Genomic DNA, 23,552 nt, shown 5'->3' on the forward strand with positions numbered 1-23,552 from the left:
CACACAATTACCACCACCAGAACTACAGGTCTCATCCCCTCCCCTGATAGCTTTCCTATTTATCCCTCTGGGAGTATAGACCCATGGCCATTATGGGGAGCTGAAGGTTTAAGGTGTGGCTCTCTAATTGCTTCCCTGCTCAACGTGGGTATTGACAAGTTGATCCATATTCCCAGCCTGTCTCTCTTTTTCTTCTTTATGTTAAAGAACTGCTTTATTAATACAAAGTTAGACACACAAAAACCACAAAGTGTCAAGTTTAAATAGTTCAGTCATAGCAAATAGGTGGCAATTCAGCATCCAGGGTTGACAGAATGATTGAAGGAGACTGGAACCTATCAGATTCCCACAGTGGGGTGAACATCTTCACGGGGGAAGGGAGACCCAGGTTCAGCAGCCTGTCAACTTCCTTGTCCTGCTCAAGAATCATGAGGGGCACACCACTCAAGGGCAGGTATGCAATCTGATGTTCTGAAAGCAGGTGAAAAGTTCTCAAAATCTGAAGGATTAAAGGGAAAGAACGTCTCTAATTCTGGATAGGTGTCATCTGACACAGAAGCAGTGCTCTTTGCTTTACCAGTCTTTTGCGTTAACTTTGGGCAGAGAAAGTTTTCTGTCTCTGTTTAAGGGGTCCATTAGTCTGCACAGACTTTCCTGTGGTTCTGTATACAGTCTTCCCAGGAGCTCAGTGGTCTTGTGTATTCTGCTGTCCCCTTCCCTGAACCCTCTCTTCCAGTGCTTCCCTGTGTGAAAAATGTTACGGTTGGCTGGATTGGCATTCCTCTCACTCTGCAGCAACTGGACAAGGCTCTTTTCTGTGGATGCATTTCACAGACTGTCCTTCTGCATTCCAGGATAGTCAGCTCCCCAAGAATAAGTGGCATCTTCTCATTCAGGCCCCTGGGCTGAGCACTTAGTGGCTTTCATTTCAAATGGTGTCAGTAATTGCCCCTCAAACCATGATGTATCAGGGTTAAAACTTTTTTCTCTAACAAATGTGTTACTTCCATGCACCAGCCTTGCATTTAACTAGACAGCCATTAGTGTGTGTGCGTGTGGGGGAGACAGATAGCATAATGGTTACTCTGGGGTGGTGGAGACAGATAGCATAATGGTTACTCTAAGAGACTCTCATGCCTGAGGCTCCAAAGTGCCAGGTTCAATCCCCTGTACCACCAGAAGCCAAAGTTGAACAGTGTTCTAGTCAGACAAAGAAATTTATAAATATTGGGCACCAAAGTAAAAACCCTGTGGTGAGGGGGAGGGTGGACATGTGGCTTCCTGGGCCGGCAGGGGGTGGGGTGGGTGGAATGGGACACAATCTTTTGGTGGTAGGAATGGTGTTTATGTACACTCCTGTTAAATTGTAGTCATATAAATCAGTATTTAATTAATATGAGAGGGGGAATATTGATTGTATGTCTAACAAAGGGACTTTTCAAAGCTAACCCAATTACCAAATAATGTGATGATAACACTAATCATCCATTGTCTTCTTGAACCCTAAGACAGCAGGAACCTCACATTTCCACTATAGAGCCTAAACTTCCCCCAGTCCTGGGACCCTAGGGTAAGGCCCACTTTCCCACATGCTTCTCCAAATTCTTATCAAATAATATTGCATCCACCGATTTCAACATAATCAACACAACAAGTGCCACCTCAACATGCTTCAGCTCAGACTGTGTCCAGAGACTTCAGGTGTGGAACGACAACCCTTCAGCTTCATTACATCAGTGAGACCTTTCCTTTCATAGTATTCTTTAATTCCATCCCAGATGGTTCACTTCTTAACAAAGTCCCAAAACCTAGATATAGACCAGGTCCCCTGAGATAGAGCATATGTTCACACATAAACTAGGGCAAATATATACTTGAAAGCAGTAGTACACTAGAGTTTGCAGTGAGTACCTCCCAACACTTCAGCTCCACTATTCCATCCTTTGGGTCCATGATTCTTCAACAATTTGTTTGGCTTTGTATGTTAATTTTCTTTTCAGCCAATAGGTTCCAGATGCCATCAGGATGTTGGCCAGACTTCCCTGGACATACAACACCACTAATGTGTCCTGGAGCTCTGCTTCCCCAGAGACCCACCCTACTAGGGAAAGAGAGAGGCAGACTGGGAGTATGGATCCACCGGTCAACGTCCATGTTCAGCGGGGAAGCAATTACTGAAGCCAGACCTTCCACCTTCTGCAGCCCACAACGACCATGGGTCCATACACCCAGAGGGATAGAGAATGGGAAAGCTATTAGGGAGGGGATGGGAAATGGAGATTGGGTGGCGGGAATTGTATGGAGTTGTACCCACCCATCCTATGATTTTGTTAAAATAAAATAAAAAAAGAGAAAGTAATGTATAAATAAATACAATGGGCAGGGATGAGACCTTAATAGTTATTTATGCAAAGAAACTCTAGTGACTTAGTCTCCAAATCTCAGGTTTAATTCTTTGCACCAGCTTAATTAGAGATGATCAGTGCTCTGGTAAGAAAAAAAAAAAAAAGCGGGGCTGTGTGGTGATGCACCTAGCTGAGCCCACACGTCACAGTGCTAGGACCCCTCTTGATTTTTGGCTGTCTCTGTTCAATAAATAAGTGAAGATAATTTCAGTCTCATGTCTGTAACGCGTGCTCAGCCAGGTGCACCATCACCTGGCCCCTACTCTCAATTTTCTTGGTCCAAAATAAATACAAATCAATAAAAATAGGAAACAGCTTAGATTTCTCATTAAATCACCATGGCGCAGAGCAGCTCACTCATTCATTATCTAGAGCTTCAGGCTCCTTAAAATTCACAAGAAGCCGACCCTGAACCACCAGGGTAGAGGCAGCACTGGGCTCCTGGGCAGAAACATCTGTTTCCGGGAGGTCAGCTTAGGCCAGCCCCACGGGCTGCTGGGACCTATAGTTCGCACGGCTCTTCTCCCGCGACTGATGGCGAGGAGGTGGACTACAGCTCCCGTCAGGCCAAGCGGCGCCAGCGGGGTCCTGCACACGCGCGGATGGGCGGCAGGCTCGAGCTGTTGCTGCACATTGGCTGTGTAGTCGGTTGCATAGCGGCCTCAGGTCAGTCGCAGCTGTTGGGCCTCGGGTGTCGGTGGGAGTAGAGCGAGGCCTCGGTGTGACCGGCCTTAAAGACCTGGGGCTCTGCGTGAGTCGGGGAGGTGCGCCAGCCTCGCCTCTGGCCATTCTGCGCCGCCTCCCTGCTGGTCTGGGTCCCGCTTCCCTTCGCCCCGCTTTGGGGCCCGCGGAGCTGCGGGGAGGTGCGGGGCCCGCGGGGGCGCGGCGTGAGCCGCTGGGGCGGGCGCAGGGTGTCCCGGACAGGGTCCGGCCGGGGACCGGGGGGCGGACCCGCGGGGCGGGGGTGTGTCCCTGAGCACGGCGGCCTCTGGCCTTGGCCGCGGGCTGACCGGCGCGTCTGCGCAGGCGCGGGGCTGCGGTTCCGGAGTGTGCGCGGCGCCTGCGCGGTTGTGCGGCTGCAGGTGGCCGCCAGCTGCGTGTCTGCGGCAAGGAGGGACTGGCCTGCTGGAGCTGGTCCAGATGCAGGATCCTGTGCAGCGACTTTGCGGCCGCTTCACGTGCTGCAGTGCGGCTTAACCCCCTGTCCGACTCCCCCCACCCCCCCTTTTTTTTACCAGAGCACTTCTCAGCTCTGGCTTTGGTGTTGTAGGGATTGAACCTGGGACTTCAGAGCCTCAGGCATGAGAGTCTCTTTGCATAACCAAGGTGCTATCTACCCACCCTTCTGTGCAAGTTTCCTTTTTTTTTTTTAAATTTATTTATTGGGGAATTAATGTTTTACATTCAACAGTAAATTCAATAGTTTGTACATGCATAACATTCCCCATATTCCCATTTAACAATACAACCCCCACTATGTCATTCATCATCTTTCATGGACCTGTATTATTCCCACCCACCCCAGAGTCTTTTACTTTGGTGCAATACACCAATTCCATTTCAGGTTCTACTTGTGTTTTCTAATCTTGTTTTTCACCTTAGCCTGAGAGTGAGATAAGCCCATATTCATCCTTCTGTTTCTGACTTATTTCACTCAACATGATTTTTTCAAAGTCCATCCAAGATCGGCTGAAAATGGTGAAGTCACTATTTTTTACAGCTGAGTAGTATTCCATTGTGTATATATACCACAACTTGCTCAGCCACTCATCTGTTGTTGGACACCTGGGTTGCTTCCAGGTTTTGGCTATTACAAATTGTACTGCTAAGAACATATGTGTACACAGATCTTTTTGGATGGATGTGTTATATATATCTCCTTAGGATATATCCCCAGGAAAGGAATTGCAGGGTCATAGGGTAGGTCCACTTCTAGCCTTCTGAGAGTTCTCCAGACTGTTCTCCACAGAGGTTGGACCAATTGACATTCCCACCAGCAGTGCAGGAGAGTTCCTTTGACCCTACACCCTCTCCAGCATTTGCTGCTGTTACCTTTTCTCATGTATGACATTCTCACAGGAGTGAAGTGATATTTCATTGTTGTCTTGATTTACATTTCTCTGACAATCAGAGACTTGGAGCATTTTTTCATGTGTTTCTCAGCCTTTTGGATCTCGTCTGTGTTGAATATTCTGTCCATGTCCCCCCATTTTTGGATGGGGTTATTTGTTGTCTTGTTGTTGAGTCTGGCAAGCTCTTTATATATGTTGGTTATTAAACTCTTATCTGATGTACGGCATGTAAAGATCTTCTCCCATTCTGTGAGTGGTTTCTTTTGTTGTGAAGAAGCTTTTTAATTTTTAATTTGATGTAGTCCCATTGGTTTATATTTGCCTTAGTTCTTCTTTGTAATTGGATTCGTTTCATTGAAAATGTCTTTAAAATTTATGCGGAAAAAAGTTCTGCCAATAATTTCCTCTAAGTATTTGATAGTTTGTGGTCTAACATCCAAGTCCTTGATCTACTTGGAATTTACTTTAGTATTTGGTGAAATAAAGTGATTCAGTTTCATTCTTCTGCATGTTTCAACCCATTGTTTCCAACACCATTTGTTGAAGAGACTCTGCTTTCCCCATGTAATAGTCTGGGTCCCTTTGTCAAAGATTAGATGTCCATAGGTGTGGGGCCTCATTTCTGGGCTCTCAATTCTATTCCACTGGTCAGTGTGTCTGTTCATGTTCCAGTACCAAGCAGTTTTGATGACAATGGCCCTATAATACAGTTTGAGATCTGGGAGTGTGATGCCTCTGGTTCTGTTCTTTTTTCTCAAGATTGTTTTGGCAATTCTAGGTCTTTTCTGGTTCCAGATAAACATTTTTGGCATTTTTTCTATTCTCCTAAAAAATGTGCTTGGGATCTTGATGGGGATAGCATTAAATTTGTAGTTGGCTCTGGGTAATATATTCATTTTGATGATGTTAATTCTTCCAACCAATGAACATGGAATATCTTTCCACTTCTTTGTGTCTTTTTCAATTTCTTTGAGTAGTGACTCATAATTTTCAGTATACAAGTCTTTCACTTCTTTGGCTAGGTTTATTCCTAGATATTTTATTGTTTTTGTTGCTATAGTAAACGGAACTGATTTCTGGATTTCAATTTCTTCTAAGTGTTTGCATAGAGGAATGCCACTGACTTCTGAATGTTAATTTTATAGCCTGACACCTTATTGTATTGCCTGATAATTTCCAAAAGCTTCTTGCTGGATTCTTTAGGTTTTTCCATGTATACTATCATGTCATCTGCAAATAAGGAGAGTTTGACTTCTTCTCTTCCAATCTGTATCCCTTAATTCCTTGCTCCTGCCTGATTGCTATGGCAAGAACTTCCAACACTATGTTGAATAGTAATGGTGATAGTGGGCATCCCTGTCTAGTACCTGATCTGAGGGTAAATGCTTCCAGTTTTTCACCATTGAGTATGATGTTGTCTGTAGGTTTGCTATATGTAGACTCCACTATCTTCAGGAATTTTCCATCTATTCCCATTTTTTGTAGTGTTTAGATCATAAAGGGATGTTGTATTTTGTCAAAGGCTTTCTCTGCATCTATTGATATGACCATGTGGTTTTTGGTCTTGCTTTTGTTGATGTGGTGGATCACATTGATTGATTTACGTATATTAAACCAACCTTGCATGCCTGGGATAAACCCCACTTGGTCATGATGAACAATCTTTTTGATATACTGCTGTATCCGGTTGGCTAGAATTTTGTTCAATATTTTTGCATCTATGTTCATCAGAGATATTGGTCTGTAGTTTTCTTTTTTGGTTGTGTCCCTGTCTGCTTTTGGTATCAGGGTGATGTTGGCTTTATAGAAGCTGGCAGGGAGTATTCCAGTGTCTTCAGTCTTCTGGAAGACTTTTAAAAGTAGAGGTATTAGTTCTTCTTTGAAGGTTTTGTAGAATTCATTTGTAAAACCATCTGGTCCAGGACTTTTATTTTTGGGGATATTTTTGATAACTGTTTCAATTTCATTAGCTGTGATGGGCCTGTTCATGTTATCCACTTCCTCTTGACTTAGTTTTGGAAGTTGGTAGGTATCTAGGAAATCATCCATTTCTTCCAGGTTCTCTAGCTTGGTGGCATATAGTTGTTCATAGAAGCCTCGCATGATATGTTGAATTTCTGCGGTGTCTGTTGTGATATCTCCTCTTTCATTTACTATCCGATTTATTTGGGTCTTCTCTCTTTTTTGTTTTGTGAGTCTGGCTAAAGGTTTGTCGATTTTGTTTACTCTTTAGAAGAACCAACATTTACTTTCATTTATCTTTTGTATAGTTTTCCTATTCTCTATGTTATTTATTTCTGCCCTAACTTTAGTGATTTCTGTCCTTCTGGTTGCTTTAGGATTCCTTTGTTGTTCTTCTTCTAGGTCTTCAAGATGTGCAATCAGGCTGTTTATTTGTGCTTTTTCTTGTTTCCTAGTGTGTGCTTGTATAGGTATGAACTTCCCTCTTAGGACTGCTTTAGCTGTGTCCCAAATAGTTTGATAGCTTGTGTCCTCATTTTCATTGAACTCTCAAAACATTTTGATTTCTTCCTTGATTTCCTCTTTGACCCAGAAGTTGTTAAGAAGTGTACTGTTGAGCTTCCACATTTTGGCACTGTTACTAATCTTTTGTTGATTGTTAAGTGTCAAATTCCACTGTGATCTGAGAAGATGCTTGAGATGATTTCAATGCTCTTGAATTGGCTGATGCTGTCTTTGTGGCCTAACATATGGTCTATCCTTGAGAATGACCCATGTGGATTTGAGTAAAATGTGTATTCCAGTTTCTTGGGATGAATGACTCTGAAAATGTCCAATAGTTCTAGTTTATCTATCTCTTCATTTAGCTCCCTTATGTCTTTACTGATTTTCTGCCTGGATGATCTGTCACGTTGAGAAGGTGGGGTGTTGAAGTCCCCTACTATGATTGTGTTACTGTTAATGTATTGCTGTAGCTCTTTCAGTAGAAGTTTGATATATTTAGATGGCTTCTCATTGGGTGCATAGATGTTAATAATTGTTAAGTCCTCTTGATTGACTGATCCTCTGAGCATTAAGTAGTGTCCATTCCTATCTTTTTTAATTTTGTCTATTTTAAAGTCTATCATGTCAGATATGAGAATAGCTGTTCCTGCCCTTTTTTGTGGGCCATTGGCTTGTATGATAGTTTTCCATCCTTTCACTTTAAGTCTGTGTTTGTCTTGTTGAGTTAGGTGAGTTTCCTGTAAGACAACATATTGTTGGGTTGTGTTTTTCTGACCATCTTCCTACTCATTGTCTTTTAATAGGTGAATTCACGCCATTGACATTTATTGATATCAAAGATTGAAGATATTTTAACACCATTCTTGTATAGTTTTAGAGTGTTTTGATATATGTCCTATTTGTGGTGGTCTGGTTGTTTATAGGAGACCTTTCAGAACTTCTTTCAGGGCAGGCTTGGTGATGGTTGATTCCTTCAACTATTGCTTGTCTGAGAAGGTTTTGATTCTTCTGTCTAGTCTGAATGACAGTCTAGCAGGATATAGTATTCTTGGCTGAAAGCCTTTCTCATTGAGCACTCGATAGATATCTTGCCATTATCTTCTGGCCTGTAGTGTTTGTATGGAGAAGTCTGCTGCTAATCTTATGGGTTTTCCTTTGTAGGTGACTCTTTGTTTTTCTCTTGCAGCTTTCAGGATCCTTTCTTTATCCTTATTCCTTTCCATTCTAAGTATGACATGTCTTGGTGTCTTTAGGTCTGGGTTAATTCTGTTTGGGACCATCTGGTCTTCTTGAATCTTTATGTCTTTGATGTTGTCTAGACTAGAGAAATTTTCAGCTATTATGGCCTGGAGAATGCTTTCTTCCTCTCCTACTCTTTCTTCCTCTGGTAAGTCAATAATGCGTATATTGTTTCTTTTGAAGTCATCCCATAGGACTCTGTTGTTGTTTTCAGCATCTCTTAATCTCTTTTTGAGATCTCTTCTTTTTTAGTTGTCTCTAATTCATCCTCAATCTTGCTAATTCTGTCTTCAGCCTCATAGATTCTATTCTCTCTGCCCTCTACTGCTTTCTGGAGTTCATTTATTTTGTTGCCCTACTCTGATACTGTTTTAGCTTGTTCAGCTAGTTGCATTCTTAGCTCAGTGATTTCAGCTTTCAGCTCTCTAATAACCATGAGATAATTAGAATTTTCTTCCATATTCTCATTTGTTGTTCCTGCATTTCTGATTACAATTTTTTCAAATTCTTTACTCACTCCTGTTATTATTTCCTTAGCTGATGTTTGGTTGTTGAACTCATTGTTTTGTGCTTCACCCTCTGGAGGACTTTTAGCTGGACTCTTGTCCTGGTTCGAGTCTCCAATATTTTTTCTTGTTGTTTTAACCATTTTATATATTATGTTATGAGTTCCCTTTATCAGTACTTTTCAAATTATTGATCACTATTGCCTGGATTGACTTGTGTCTATGTAAGTTAATTAAAGGGTTTACAGTGGTGGAAGTTTTTTGAATCCCTGAGTTGGAGCTCAGTGATTTAAAAGCCTCTTTTTTTCCCTTCCCTGTAGGCTATGGGAGCCTGAGGGTTTTGAACTATCAATAGGCTTCTTAGCTTAATCACTGACTCCTGACCAAGAGATAAAGCAGGGTGTGGCAGAGATAATCCAGTGGTTATGCAAAGAGACTTTCACAGCCCCTCAGCTATGCCACTGAGGTATAGGTCTTCTCCTGACTTTCCTGGTTAGATCTCTGTCCCCTGGTGTCCCTCCCTGTTGCTGCTCCAGATTCTGAGGGTAGTAGCAATGGAGACTCAGAGTTGTACTTGGTGAGTCTCTGGGGAGTCCTCTCCTCTCTTAAGCTGTCCCCTTGTTGGTGGAGCAGACTGGTGGTGGTGTCTCAACTGATAAACTGCTGAACTGTTAGCAGTCACTTAATCTCTCCTTAGGCTCCTCTCTCCTCTCTGTCACCAGCCACATGTGTTTGTACTCACGGGTGATTTACTGGGTTCCTGTGGTCATTCTAGTCCTGTCTTGTTTCGGTCCTGGGTGGTCTCCTTCTCTGTGCAACTTTCTATGAATTTTTACAAGCTGCATTGAAAACAGTCAGAAAGAATTAGAAATATTTCCAAGACATTTTCCTCTTGTTTAATACTAGTACTAAATGTGGGAGGTGTGCACAGCTTTGGAAACTGTCGTGAGCATAGACTAAAAAATGACCCTGATATTAATGAATTTAATAGGGTAAAGAATCTGCCAATGGAGACCTAGGCTGTTATTTTACATGTGCTGTAGTATTCGTTTACTGACACCAGATGGCACTTTAACAACAAGTTGCACTCTTAACATTACTTACATTAAAATAAGTTATTGAAATGCAATTTAAAAATCTTAATATCCTGACGTCAAATTCTTATAATCATAATTATGTATTCCAAATACCTCCTCAGTATAAGACAGGGAGGTGCGTTGGTAAGGTCATGACAAATGATGTCCTCAGCTTGAGGAAGCTGGTCTAGGCAGAGTCCTTGTTTGGATGGGCCCTGGTTCTGGTCCTGGTCCAGATCTGTTCCGGTTCTGGTCCTGGTTCTTGTCCTGATCTTGTCCTGTGCTGGTCCAGGTAGCTGGTCTGAGTCCTTTCCTCGGTCTGGTCAGTGAATCTGAAGACACCTCCGTGACCGTCACGGTGTGTTGATTGCCATGCCGGATGCGGGCTTCTGAACTTACAGAGTAGCAGGCCTTTCAAAAGTTGCCATCCATGTCCAAATATCTGGGGCTTTTGTCCCTGAGGTAGGCTGGGGTGTGGATTAGGTCATTTCCAGCCACTGAGAATTGGGGTCTTCCTGACATGTAGGTCTAACTTTATCAGGCGATACAGATGTAGGGCCTGCCTTGCAAAGGACTTTATATTATGCCGGTGTAAGGGGCATTTCTGAGAACTCAGGGGCTGCATTGAGCTTGCCCTGCACATGACTTTATCTTATGCTGGCCTGCAGTGGCATTTCAAAGAACTAAGGGGGCCGCATAAGGCTTGCTCTGCAGGAAACTTTATCTTATGCAGGGGCATTTCTGGGCGTTTATGCTGCATAGGATTTATCTATGCAGGCCTGCAGGACTTGGGGGCCGAGGTTCTAAGTTTTATCTTTCACATTCCTCTGTCACTTAAAACTTGAGAGCATTTTAGCACTTTAATTTTAACAATGTTTCATCACTTAAAAAAGCATTTTAACATTTCAAACTCAAAATAATATTCTCACACTTGAATATTCACTTTAACTCTAACAAACACTCTAATCTTAAACAACTTATCCTAATATTTCCAGTCTATTTAACCATTTCACACTCAAAGGAATACTTTCACAATATCCTCACACTTCTTATATATGTCTTAAGTACACACTTATTATTTCATGTACATATTATTATTTCAAGTACATTATTATTGTTTCAAGTACACTCTTTAGTATTCTAAGTTCACACTCCTTATACATTAATATTATTCTAGTCTAAATTTGGGCATAAGTCACAACACTCAGTTCACACTCCTTGTACATTAATATTATTCTATTCTAAGTTTGGACATAAGTTACCTACAACATATTTTTTCAGGAATCTAAGGTCTCAGCCCTTGTGTTGAAGGGGTTGTGTTTTCTTCATCTGGTATATGTAAGGGACACAACTGAATGCTTGAATATTCTTGTTTGTGACATTCCATCCCCTTGGTCCCAAGGGCCTAGAAGCCCCGGAAGGTCCAATGGCCTAGGGGGAGCTTGAGAGACAACTGAGCCATCCCATATACCAGCTCACAGTGCCTGCACTTGCCTGACGTGCAATGTTTTAAATTCCCTCCAATAACTCTGAGCTATGTATTGGTGAATACATTCTTCGATAAGAGGTTTTAAGATCATATGGGCTGCATATGATTCTAAGGTTTTGGGCTGATAGGCCTTGTCTGGTAGGGGAGTATCTAGAGAACCATCTCCTTCCAGGAATGTGAATGTGCCCTCTGGTTGCCTAATTAACATGTAATAAAAACAGGAATACTGTGTATATGATCCTTTATCTGTATAACAGGCTCAAAATCCTGCTGCCCTGTTGTTGTCTGTAGTAGAGGTTCCCTGTGTACATGTTTCTTAGGATTTAATGGGTCATGCCCTATCAGATGGTGTGCTAGAGTGACCAACTGGTCTTCATCTTCTGGCGCTGGCTTTGAGTAAGGTTTCTCTGACATACTATTGTATTTATATGTACAAAATTTGCAACGAATTTCCTTAGGAAAAATGCTTCTACAGAGTCTAGATTGAACATTGTATATATGAAACAAAACAGTAAGCCTTCAAAATGCATTTTGTAACAATTAGAGAAAAACCAAAATTGATGACTTCGTATTCCCAGGAAACACTTCTGCCTGGAGTCCCAGGGATTTTCGTTCCTGCCGTGTCTTCGAGACCTGATAGACAAGGTCACAGCAACAGTGGTACACTGGAATGCAAACTCCTGACTGTCAGTGCTAGAATAACAATTACACAGGTGATCCAAAACATCTCTTTCACCCAATACCACCAATCACAGATATGTATACACACAAAATCAAGTTGCACAGCTCGGGCCGGAATATCCCCAAATGAGCATCTCTTAATAGCTGTACTAGTGGATCTGTGTACAAAGGTGTTGGATTGTAATACTCCCACAATTTCATGTGCATCATGAATCTTTGCCCTCAGCAGATGTCCCTGTTTCTCTATTTTTAAAACTTTAAAAAAATATTTATGTATTTATTTTCCCTTTTGTTGCTTGTGTTGATATTGTTGTAGTTATTATTGTTGTTGTTATTGATGTCGTCATTAGATAGGACAGAGAAAAATGGAGAGAGGAGGGGAAGACAGAGGAGGAGAGACAGAGAGACACCTGCAGATCTGTGTCACCACTTGTGAAGTGACTCCCCTGCAGGTGGGGAGCTGTGGGCTCAAACCAGGATCCTTTCTCAGGTCATTGCACTTTGCGCCACCTGCGCTTAACCCGCTGTGCTACTGTCTCTATTTTCTTGTGTATACTTTTTAACTTTCTCTTTCCTTGTGGCAATACCCCATATTTCATTAGCAATTTTAATAAAATGGTTGTAATTTTCCCACTCTTAATTTTAAGTCAAAGAGTTTGGTGGTATCAAAATAATGCTTCTCTTCATAGTGCACAGTGGTGACCAGGGTGGTATTATGCAGTGTAGCTTCTGAACAATTGGTCGGTTTATAACACCCCTTTGTCAGATTATAAATAATGCTTACTTCTTACAAAGAGGTTTTATTCAAATAAGTTCACACTAGTTGAGTGGGCACATCTGTACTTATTAAAAAGGTGTAATCACTCAATCCTTAAGCATTTTTAGCATTAGTGCCTTTGCTAAATTTGTGGTTGCCAATTTTACCTCGGGGAGGCCTATATGTATAAATGTTTGGTCTTAATTGCAGGCACTCCTCCACAGGTATATACAATGATGTGTTAGTAGTATTGAGATCTGTCCACAAGAAATGGTCCACAGGAATAACCGTCTCAATACTCCAAAGTTGTGGAACAACCTGGGTGTGATAGGCTACATAAGTATTATCCAAGAATATTTGCAGCAAACACAGTTTACATATTCCATCTTCACACCAAGATTCACCCTCGGGGTTCAGTCTAGTTTGACATTCTCTAGTCCTTCTCCCAATTTCAGTGGTGAAGAAAGTATTTAGTTCTCTTTTTAGCTCCTGGAGTGTAGAAGTGTACATCTGACACATTACTAGATTGTGATTCTCCACTGTCAATGACAATGTCCTATTGTATTCTTCTTGGTAACTGTCCTCCACTGCCTTCATCTCAGCCTGCATGGTATTGCTAATTATATGCATAGATCCAATGCTTAGATAATGCATGGGTACCTCTGACTGAGTCCTTATTCAATCTCCAAATTAGCTATGTCAGCTCTAAGGGGCTGCATTAGGGTGGCTGCAATACCACCTTTCAATATGCCTACAACTATTGTTCCAGCCATAAATGCTTCTGCTGCTAGGAATAGTAAAGGTTTCCTTCCAGTCCGTTGCAGGGAGGTGTATTGTCAGCTACTCCTAGGAATATTTTTGCCATACTTCCCAGGGGGAGTTAAGGCTGTAAGAGGAAAGGAAATCTGTATTGGCCTGACACGTGGTGTTACATAGTTACAGGTAATTTCAGGTTGGGTACTGCCATGAGGGCTCTGGTTATCTTTGGGTTTCCCTTTGATGGAATTAACCATCCCCTAGGGTAATGAGCAGTGTTGAAGTAGATCTATTCTGTGTCATTTCCTTTCTTATGGGTCAGAGTTCCTCTATCCACTATGCATGCTATATAGGTTAAGTTACAAGTCTGGAAATTCATTGGTATATAGTACCCTACATCCCGTGGTTGAGTGAATAAATTGATCATATTCTGTTTGGGTTTCTGTGCTGTCCAGTCAGACATATGCCGTATTTGAGGTCCAAACTCTGCCTCTTTAAGAGGTATTACATGTGACATGTGGTGTCCAAAGTCCGTCTTAATGAGAGGTAGTATATAATAAAAATAATATGGTAGTCCTGTATGGTGTATCTCATAGACTCATTTCATGGTAAGGTTCCATGATTTCCACCACTGTAGTGGTTTATTATCTGCCTCCTTAATGTGATATCTAGGTCTGACTGAGCTATGATCTAGGTCACATCCTGCTAGTGTGAATTTAGAAATGGGTAACACCAGTTTCTCATATTGTATACTTTTCCATCCTGTGAAATTAAATATTACCTTATGTGGATGGAGTTATCTGGGAGAGTGAGATGTCTTTCCTTGAATTCTATGATCCTTTCTGTGGCATTAATATCCCACAGTATTGGGAATTCAAACCTGTCAGCATTAATTCCAAAATCACAACCATCAATCATATAGGAGGGTATACACCTTCTGGTAAAGGTATGGGTGTTATTATTAACCTGAAGACGATATAAAGGAACATATCAAATTGTATGCTGTACTTTTGCTGTCTTGTACAGGTTCTACCAGAAATTCCTTATATTTATGAATTGATTGTGTTAGCATCCCAGGTGATGTTACATTAATATAATATATTGAGTGTTCAAAAACTAATGGGCTAGGTTTACCTATCATAGGCCAGAGGTTATCAGATATATAGTATAGGTGTAGTGTGCTGGAGGTGTTATGTTGGTGTGCTAATTTGTTAGTTTTCTTAAAGTTACTTAATAGAGATCCTGTGGTGCTATTCATATCTCTAGTATGATTATAATAATTAATTGTCTTTCTCTTATGGTTATACGGCCTGCAATTTAAGAGCCATAAAGGTTTCTCTCTCTTGCCTTTATGGTACCCTGGTACAACATAACAAATGTGGGTAGCTCCCTGTGGTGAACAATACAAATCAGTTTTCTTAGGGACATTGGATTGCCATGGTTGTGGCACAATATCTGTTAAGATTAATGGCATCTGATAAGGATGTAGACCTAGAGTCATGATTTTCATCCAGTGTTCCCATGAGGGCCAGTTCTCCAGGGAGGTATTCATGTAAGGTGATACCTCATCATTATAATACCCTAAGTGTCCAAAAAATGGTAGGTTGGGAAATTCTGCTACACATAGCCATATAGTACTATCACTTGAATTCTTAAGAACTCATTCTCATACTGTATGTTGTCCTTCAAAGTCTTGGAGCATAAATTTCCCCATGGAATTGGTAGGGTTGGAACTCCTCTTTTAACCAGTTTAGGCTTTACATATTCCCCTTTATTACATGCAGTCCAATTCATTGGATTGCATGAATCTACAGATTCAGTGGTGGTGACTGATTCACCATCCCCTTTGCTAGCAAGCGTACCCCACGAAGAAACTCCGAGAGATACCATTTCCAGTGAAGTACCTTTGCTTCCATGGGTGGGCCAGCCCATGCCTCTGCCGGTGCCTTTACCCAATCTAATATGGGCATGGTAATTCAGAGGACTACCGGATTATTCCTCAAAATAGAGTGGTGGATCATTCCTCAAAATAGAGTGGCACATTCTCAAAGCTTCAGACTGTCCGTACATATTTTTCAGACAAGGAAAATTTGTTTTCTGACCATGGGAATCTTTTACAGTAAAGTCCCATGGGAGTTAGCCTGCTCTGTTCCCTCACAAATATATTCCAGTTTCCCCAGCTGGGTTTATAGAGTACGTCAATGACTACTGTTTGACCTTCCTTAATGTAAGTGAGCTCCTTATATTCTATAATCCACTTCTTCACTATACCAAAGGCCTCTTGTGGTTTTCCCCATTCAGAATCTTCAGCTTTCTTACTTATGTCATTATAAAGGTTTAAGTGCCATGTGTAAGTATGGTATATGGTTCCTCTAATACATGAATGTACCTACTATAGCTTGCTGGGTTTGTGACTTATTCTGTGGTGTTGGTAGGGCCTTAATTATGTGTTTTGTAGCCTCAGGAATTTTAGGTACCCATGGTTGACCAGTGTGCTCCTAAGAACTTTACACTTTTTGGTCGGTGGCACAGTGGGTAGCACACATGGTGCGAAGTGCAAGGACCAGTGTAAGTATCCGGGTTCAAGCCTCTGGCTCCCCACCTGCAGGGGAGTTGCATCACAAGCAGTGAAGCAGGTCTGTAGGTGTCTGTTTCTCCCGTCCTCTCTGCCATCCCCTCCTCTCAGCATTTCTGTCTTATCTAACAACAGTAATAACTATAGCGATAAAGAACAACAAGGGCAACAAAAGGGAAAATAAAAAAGAAAGAAAGAAGAACTTTACACTTTCAGCAGGGCCTTGGACCTTATCCTGATTGATAGTCCATCCCTGATGTCTCAGTTGTTTAACAGAGACATCAAGAACCTGTGTCACGGTGTCCTTATTCTGCCCTATAATTAAAGGATGATCTATATAAGAAAAACTTTCACATCCGTTTTGTAGCCTCTGTAATGCCTCTAAGCTCCATCTGAGGGTATTATGTGCAATGATAGGACTATTTCTGTACCCTTGTGGGACTGGAGTAAACTGATACTGCTTTCCCTGCCATGAGAAAGTTGTAATCTCTCTAAATTCTGGTGCTAAAGGTATGGCAAAGAACATGTCAGTTAAATCTATGGTGGCTAGCCATTTAGGTGAAGCCTTCCTAATTCTTAGAAATATATCTTCTACATCTGGTAATTGTCCTGGCATCTTTCCTGTTCTTTCACGAACTCTTCTATAGTCCACTGTCATCCTCCATTTACCATTGGGCTTCTAAACTGGCCATATTGGGCTGTTATAGTTAAAACTCTGAGTAGGTTCTATAATTCCTTCCTTTAGCATTATCTGAATTGTTTCACTAATCTCTTCCATTCCTTCCTTAACTGGGTAGTGATTGGTGAAGCTAGGTTCTGTAGGTGGTCACTTAATATCAAGTATATTTATAGTGGTTAGGCCACATGGAATTGCTTTAGCAATTCTCTTCATACATAAAAACTTAGGGAATATCTTACATATTTCTCCTATACTTGAAATATTTTCTGGCGCATTACAACATGCAAATCTAACTCTGAATTGCTTCTCATGACTCTTAACTACTAAATATACTATGGGTGTCTTAATCTCTCCTTAGGCTGGTCTCTGAGCTTTACGCCATGTGAGCTTAACATGCTGTACTACTGCCCGACTTCGGTTTTACTCAATTTTTGTGGATGCTTTTGCTGAAGAAAAATTAAGAGGTTGAAAGAGATGTCAGTAGAATTTGTGGGCTTTGTCATGGTCCTAATAGGCAGGAAAACTCACTACATGTTTCCAGAACCTCTTCTGTTTCCATTGCACAGCTAGGGTATTGTACCTTGTATTCACTACAGTATCTTCCATCTAGGGGCCATACTGTCCAGTGAAGAGGCTGTGCTGCTAGGTTTAAACAGAGTCTCAAGCTATTGCTGTGATTGATCTTTCATTTTCTGTCCTGAAAGACATTCAGGGGAAACAGAAAAGATGGCAGTTCCTTGGGTAAGTCAATTGACCCACATCAGATTCTGTTTCTTTTTCCTCTTGAATAAGTTGTATTTTAACTTATGCATATTTAATTTACTGTTCCTGTTTTGCCCATCATATTTCTGTATCTCTGTCTTTTTCTCTCACTTTCTGCCAGGGTACTGCTCATCCCTGGCTTATATGCCTGGCTTATGGTCATAGAATATAACCTCAAACCTGAGAGTCTCAGGCAGAAACTTTGTTATCTTACCCTCCCTTGTATTTCTTTTTTCACTTAGTCTTTTTTTCTTTTATTATTTAAGTTTTTTAAGTCTCTTGATTTTTAAAAAATATTTACTTTCCCTTTTGTTGCCCTTGTTGTTTTTTATTGTTGTTGTTGTTATTCTGTCATCATTGTTAAGATAGGTCAGAAAGAAATGGAGAGTCAAGGGGAAGAGGGGGGGAGAGAAAGACACCTGCATACCTGCTTCATCGCCATAAGTGACTCCCCTGCAGGTGGGGAGCCAGGACTTGAACCTAGATCTTAAGCTGGTCCTTGTGCTTTGTGCCACGTGTATTTAACCTGCTGCGCCACCGCCCGGCCCCCAATCAAAAATTTTCTATAAAGACAAACCTTCATAAAAAAAAAAATATGTGGTCCGGGAGGTGGCACAGTGGCTAAGGAACTGGACTCTCAAGCATGAGGTCCTGAGTTCAATCCCCGGCAGCACATGTACCAGAGTGATATCTGGCTCTTTATCTCTCTCCTCCTACCTTTCTCATTAATAAATAAATAAAATCTTAAAAAAAGATAAACAATTCTTATCAGTATAGATATTGTAGAATGACATTGCAGACCTACCAAGTAACTTGTGCTGGAGAGCACAGTCAATATAAAACAATGGAATCACAATGGATGCTACAATATGTGAATCTTAATTTTTTTCTTGCATAAATGTATCTGTCTAGTTAAAAGTACATATTCTCTCTAAATTGTCTTTTTGTAAACTTTGTTTACATATTTATTTTCCCTTTTTTGTTGCCCTTGTTTTTTTATTGTTGTAGTTATTATTGTTAGTGATGTTGTCGTTGTTAGATAGGATAGAGAGAAATGGATAGAGGAGGGTAAGACAGGGGGAGAGACAGACACCTGCAGATCTGCTTCACCGCCTGTGAAGTGACTCCTCTGCAGATAAATAATATTTTACTTCCTATTGTAGAGTGAAGTAGAGGAGGGTGTAAATTACTGAATAACAGTCTTTCTTTTCATCCTCTTCTTTTTTCTGCCACCAGGGTTATTTCTTGAGCTCAGTGACAGAATTTGAATCCACTGCTCCAGAAAGCCATACTTTATTTTTTAAAAAATATATATATTTATTTAGTTATTTATTCCCTTTTGTTGCCCTTGTTTTATTGTTGTAGTTGTTATTATTGTTACTGATGTCATCATTGTTGGATAGGATAGAGAGAAATGGAGAGAGGAGAGGAAGACAGAGGGGGAGAGAAAGATAGACAGCTGCAGACCTGCTTCACCACTTGTGAAGTGAATCCCCTGCAGGTGGAGAGCTGGGGGCTTGAACCGGGATCTTTATGCCGTACCTTGCGCTTTGTGCCACGTGCGCTTAACCTGCTGTGCTACCGCCTAACTCCCGAAAGCCATACTTTCTTTCCATTCTATTTGATAGGACAGAAAGAAATGGAGAGTGGACAGAGGTAGAGAGACACCTGCAGGCCTGTTCACTGCTCATAAAGTGTTCCTTCCCCTCTCAGGAGAGAAGCAGGGCTCAAACCTAGGTCCTGTGTCATGGAGAAGTGTACACTTAACCAGGTGCACCACTGCCCTTCACTCAATAATACTTAATTTGTATAACATTCTTGCATTTTTAACTGTTTTTTTTTTTTGACAGTGACACTACAGAGAAGCCTAATGTGGTATGATCACTCTAGATAGTATAATTTCCATGCTTCCATAATGATGTTAATTTTAAAAAAATATTTATTGTATTCCCTTTTGTTGCCCTTGTTTTTTATTGTTGTAGTCTTTATTGTTGTTGTTGTCATTTGTTGGGCAGTACTTCAGCTCCCCCTGCTCCACTGCTTAAACTGTTGTGGTCTGTTTACATAATCACTTTTACCTGAGACCCTCCCTGCCTTCAGGGCACTGTTTAATCCCACTGGTTCATACTCTCTTTTTGCTCTGCCCCCTTTTCATAGTCACATCCTGTTTTCCACCATGTAATCCCCACTGGTTCGAGCTCTTTTTCCACTCTGCCCCCTAATCCTATGTTCTTCCTTTTACACCCTAACACTTCCTTCCTGGAGAGTATAAATGCATGTGAATAAAGGCAGCATGGCATTGGGTTCCTGCTCAGCCATGAGAGTTCCTGGTTCCTCTCCCACATTGCTGAGTAGGCAGCAGCCTAGGTTGGCTCTGGCAGAGTTCTCTCCAACCCAGAGAGCACGTGCCCAGGAAGAAACACCCTCAGGCTAGCCCGGCAGTCGTTGTTGGATAGGACAGAGAAATGGTAGAGGAAGGGAAGAGGTGAGGAGCCCGGAGCTTGAACCGGGATCCTTATGCCAATCCTAGTGCTTTGTGCGGCAAACGCTAGAAGTGCTTTGTACCACATGCACTTAACCCGCAGTGCTACCGCCCAACTCCCCATAATGATGTTAATTTTACAAAGAGCTATGTGTGGCTAGACATGTTTCATTTCTAACAAAATGACATAATCTTCATTATCTGTTTTTTTTTAAATCTCTTTTTAAAAAATTATTTATTTCTGAGAAGATAGGAGGAGATAGAAGCAGCCATCACTCTGCTACATGTGCTTTTGGGGACTGATCTCATGACCTCATGTTTGAGAGTCCAGTTCCTTAGCCACTGTGCCACCTCCCAGACCACCCCATCTTTTTCTTTTACCACTGTGGCTTCATTATAAATTCATTAACCCACTGGCCATTTTCTTTCTTTATATTTTTGAGTTTTATATAGGTGAAGAGAATTTAATAAGGAAAGAGAGGTAGAAAGTAGAGATATCTCTGTGTGTGTATCATATGAAATTGTTAGTCATATATGATAAGTGAAATTAACATTTATTTTCTTCTGCTTATTATATTAAAACCTTCCAGGAATATTTTTAATTCTAATTTTTACTTTTTATCTATAAAAAGGAAACATTGACAAAACCATAGGATAAGAGGTGTGCAGCTCCACACAGTTCCCACCACCAGAACTCTGTATCCCATCCCCTCCCCAATAGCTTTCCTATTCTCTATCCCTCTGGGAGTATAGACCCAGGGTCATACTCCCAGAAGGTGGAAGAAGAAGGTGGAAGGTCTGGCTTCTGTAATTGCTTCCCCGATGAACATGGGCGTTGACTGGTCGATCCATACTCCCAGTCTGCCTCTCTCTTCCTCTAGTAGGCTGGGTCTCTAGGGAAGTGGCGCTCCAGGACTCATTGGAGGGGTGGTCTGTCCAGGGAAGCCTGGTTGGCATCATGCTGGCATCTGGATCCTGGTTGCTGAAAAGAGAGTTAACATACAGAGCCAAACAAGTTGTTGACTAATCATGAACCTAAAGGCTGGAGTAGTGCAGATGATGAGTTGTCTCCATTTTGCATATAGTTAGTAGGCATAATTTATATATTCCAAAGGGCTTGTGGCTATATTAGTTTTTTTTTTTTTCCTTTCCCCTGAGCCTGACATCTGATATGCAGGTTGATCCAAGTTACTGTCTGGAAAGATGATGTCATGACTGGAAAAGAACAGAAAGCTGGATCAGGGAAGAAAGTAGCTCCCTAATATGGGAAAGGGGTATACATATTGTTGACTGTAAACCCCATCGATTTGATGTCATCTGGGGCCCAGATTCAGCTTAGGAGCCTATGTGACCTCTGCATCCCTGTAGATCTGAGCTCACATTCTGTGGTCATGCATAGGAACAACCATAAAGGTCACAAGTTACCTAGTGAGAGGACACAGGTTCCAGCGTCCAGCCCCCACATGCAGGAGTGAAAGTTTAGTAGTGGTGGCGTAGGCTGCAGGTATGTCTTTCCCTCCATTTTATGTTACTCTATCATAATAATAAATGTTAAAAAGGGGGTCGGGCAGTAGTGCAGCAGTTTCAGCGCACGTGGTGGGAAGAGCAAGGATCAAGGTACGAGTCCTGGGCTCCCCACCTGCAGGGGGTTGCTTCACAGGTAGTGAAGCTGGTGTCTGTCTTTCTTTCCTTTCCTCTCCATTTCTCTCTGTCCTATACAAGGAGAGCAATGACAACAACCATAATAATGACAACAAATGTGAGGGCCACTGTTACTTTATATTGTCCTTGAAGTTTCTCCATACTATAACCCAACAAGTTACAGCTGCAGAGCAGCTGCACCTTATCCTTGAAAAACCAGTCTCGATGTGCTTACTTACAGTCCAGCAGTAGTTCTGTAAATGAAGGTCATTACAACACCAAAACCCAAAATTTGCTTAACAGACAAAACTGCTGGACTGTAGTCAAAGAACTCCTTGACAAGCAAGTCTGAACTTTAGGTGGCCCCCCCTAAAACCCCCCCTCTTGATGTGCATACAACTAATCTGCCTCTCTTCAGGCCTCACATGCCACTATTGGGAAATGCATGTAGCCCAGGCTTAAGCTTGCTTCAATAAAGAGTGTTTGCTTTTACATGTGATTCTGGCCTCCACTCTGTGCGAATGGGATCTGATCTCTGGGTATAACACAAGAACAACAACAACAAAATGGGTGGGGGATTGAAAAAAGAAAAAGGAGCGATAAATGGATCACACAGGTAAGACTTTAATTAGCTGTGGTCTATCACAGCTGATCCAGGGACTCAAAGGGGGCAGGTAGGAGGGTCGGAAAGCGGTGAGGACACAGTGTGGCTGGAGACTAAGGGGTGCTGACACTAACCTGGGCTCCCTAGCCACAGAAACTCTGCAGAACCGTTATGCTACCTAACCTTTTTTTTTTTTCTTCTAATTTTATTTATTATTAGAGAGAGAGAAATTGAGTGTAGAGGGAGAAACAGACCTTCAGCCCAACTTCACCACTAGTGAAGCTTCCCGCTGTAGGTGGGAACCAGGGACTTGAACCAGGGTCCTTGCTCATTGTGGTATGTGCACTTAACCAAGTGTGCCACTGCCTGGCCCCGTGCTACCTACTCTCTGCATACGACAGTTTTGTATATCAACACTCCCTTGATTAAATGATATTTTGTTTGGTCATTCATTTACTTATTTACTCATTTTAAATTAGTGGTTTAATAATGATGAACATTCCCCTTGTTTTGTTATTGTTGTCATCATTCTATAGGATGGAGAGAGGGGGAGAGAAACATAAACACTTCCAGACCTGCTTCACTGCTTGTGAAGCACTGCCCCATAGTTGAGGAGCTGCGGGCTTGAGCCACTTTGGGCCACCAGGAGTGTGTATTTTATTGCCACCAAGGTTATGGCTGTGGCTTAGTTCCAGCACTGTGAATTCACTGCTCCTGCTGGCCATTTTTTTTCTATTTCATTTGATAGGACAGAGAAAAATTGAGAGGGCAGAAGAAGAGAGGGGGACCAGGTAGTGGCATGCCTAATTAAGTATACACATTACAGTGTGTTGGGCAGTGTGCCAGCTCCCCCCTGCTCCATTGCTTAATGCTGTGCTCTATTTACATAATCACTGTTTTACCTGAGACCTGCACAGCCTGCAGGGCATTGGTTTAATCCCACTGGTTCGCACTCTCTTTTTGCTCCGCCCCCTGTCTAGTCACACGCTGTTTTCCACCATTTAATCCCCTCTGGTTTGCACTCTCTTTTTGCTCCGCCCACTGTCCTAGTCACAACCTACCACTTCCTTCCTGGGATGTATAAAAGAATCTTCTTTTCTGATTAAACACATTGGAATGCCTTCTGGCTCCGAGAGTCCCAGAGTCTCTCTCCTGCGATGCTAGCCAAGTTCCTGATCCCTTTCCCATGCAGCAGCTTAGGTTGGCTCCAGTCGAGTTCACTCCAACCCAGAGAGCACTTGCTCGGGAGGAAGCACTCTCAGGATATCCCAGCAACTGTTTACAAGGATCTAGGTTCAAGCCTCTGCAGGTGTCTCTGTCTCTCTCCCTCTCTAGCTCCTCTACCTTCAGTTTCTCCTTGTC

The 23,552-nt window shown here is 41.9% G+C and overlaps 1 long non-coding RNA gene across 2 annotated transcripts in view; it reads right to left on the bottom strand.

Annotated features, from left to right (window-relative positions):
- Positions 1 to 253: 253 nt before the first annotated feature.
- Positions 254 to 23,552, bottom strand: part of LOC132542439 (uncharacterized) — a 77,167-nt gene continuing 53,868 nt past the window's right edge. Inside the window, exons 2-3 of one of the 2 annotated variants that reach the window (XR_009553449.1) lie at positions 1,120 to 1,167; positions 254 to 499 (exon numbers count right to left, since the gene is read on the bottom strand). This is a non-coding gene — a long non-coding RNA (uncharacterized LOC132542439). Of the gene's footprint in view, positions 500 to 1,119; positions 1,201 to 23,552 lie in introns of both variants that reach the window. The other variant, XR_009553450.1, reaches the window with a different exon arrangement.

The sequence above is a fragment of the Erinaceus europaeus genome, chromosome 13, assembly GCF_950295315.1.
Source record: "Erinaceus europaeus chromosome 13, mEriEur2.1, whole genome shotgun sequence".
Lineage (NCBI taxonomy): Eukaryota > Metazoa > Chordata > Mammalia > Eulipotyphla > Erinaceidae > Erinaceus > Erinaceus europaeus.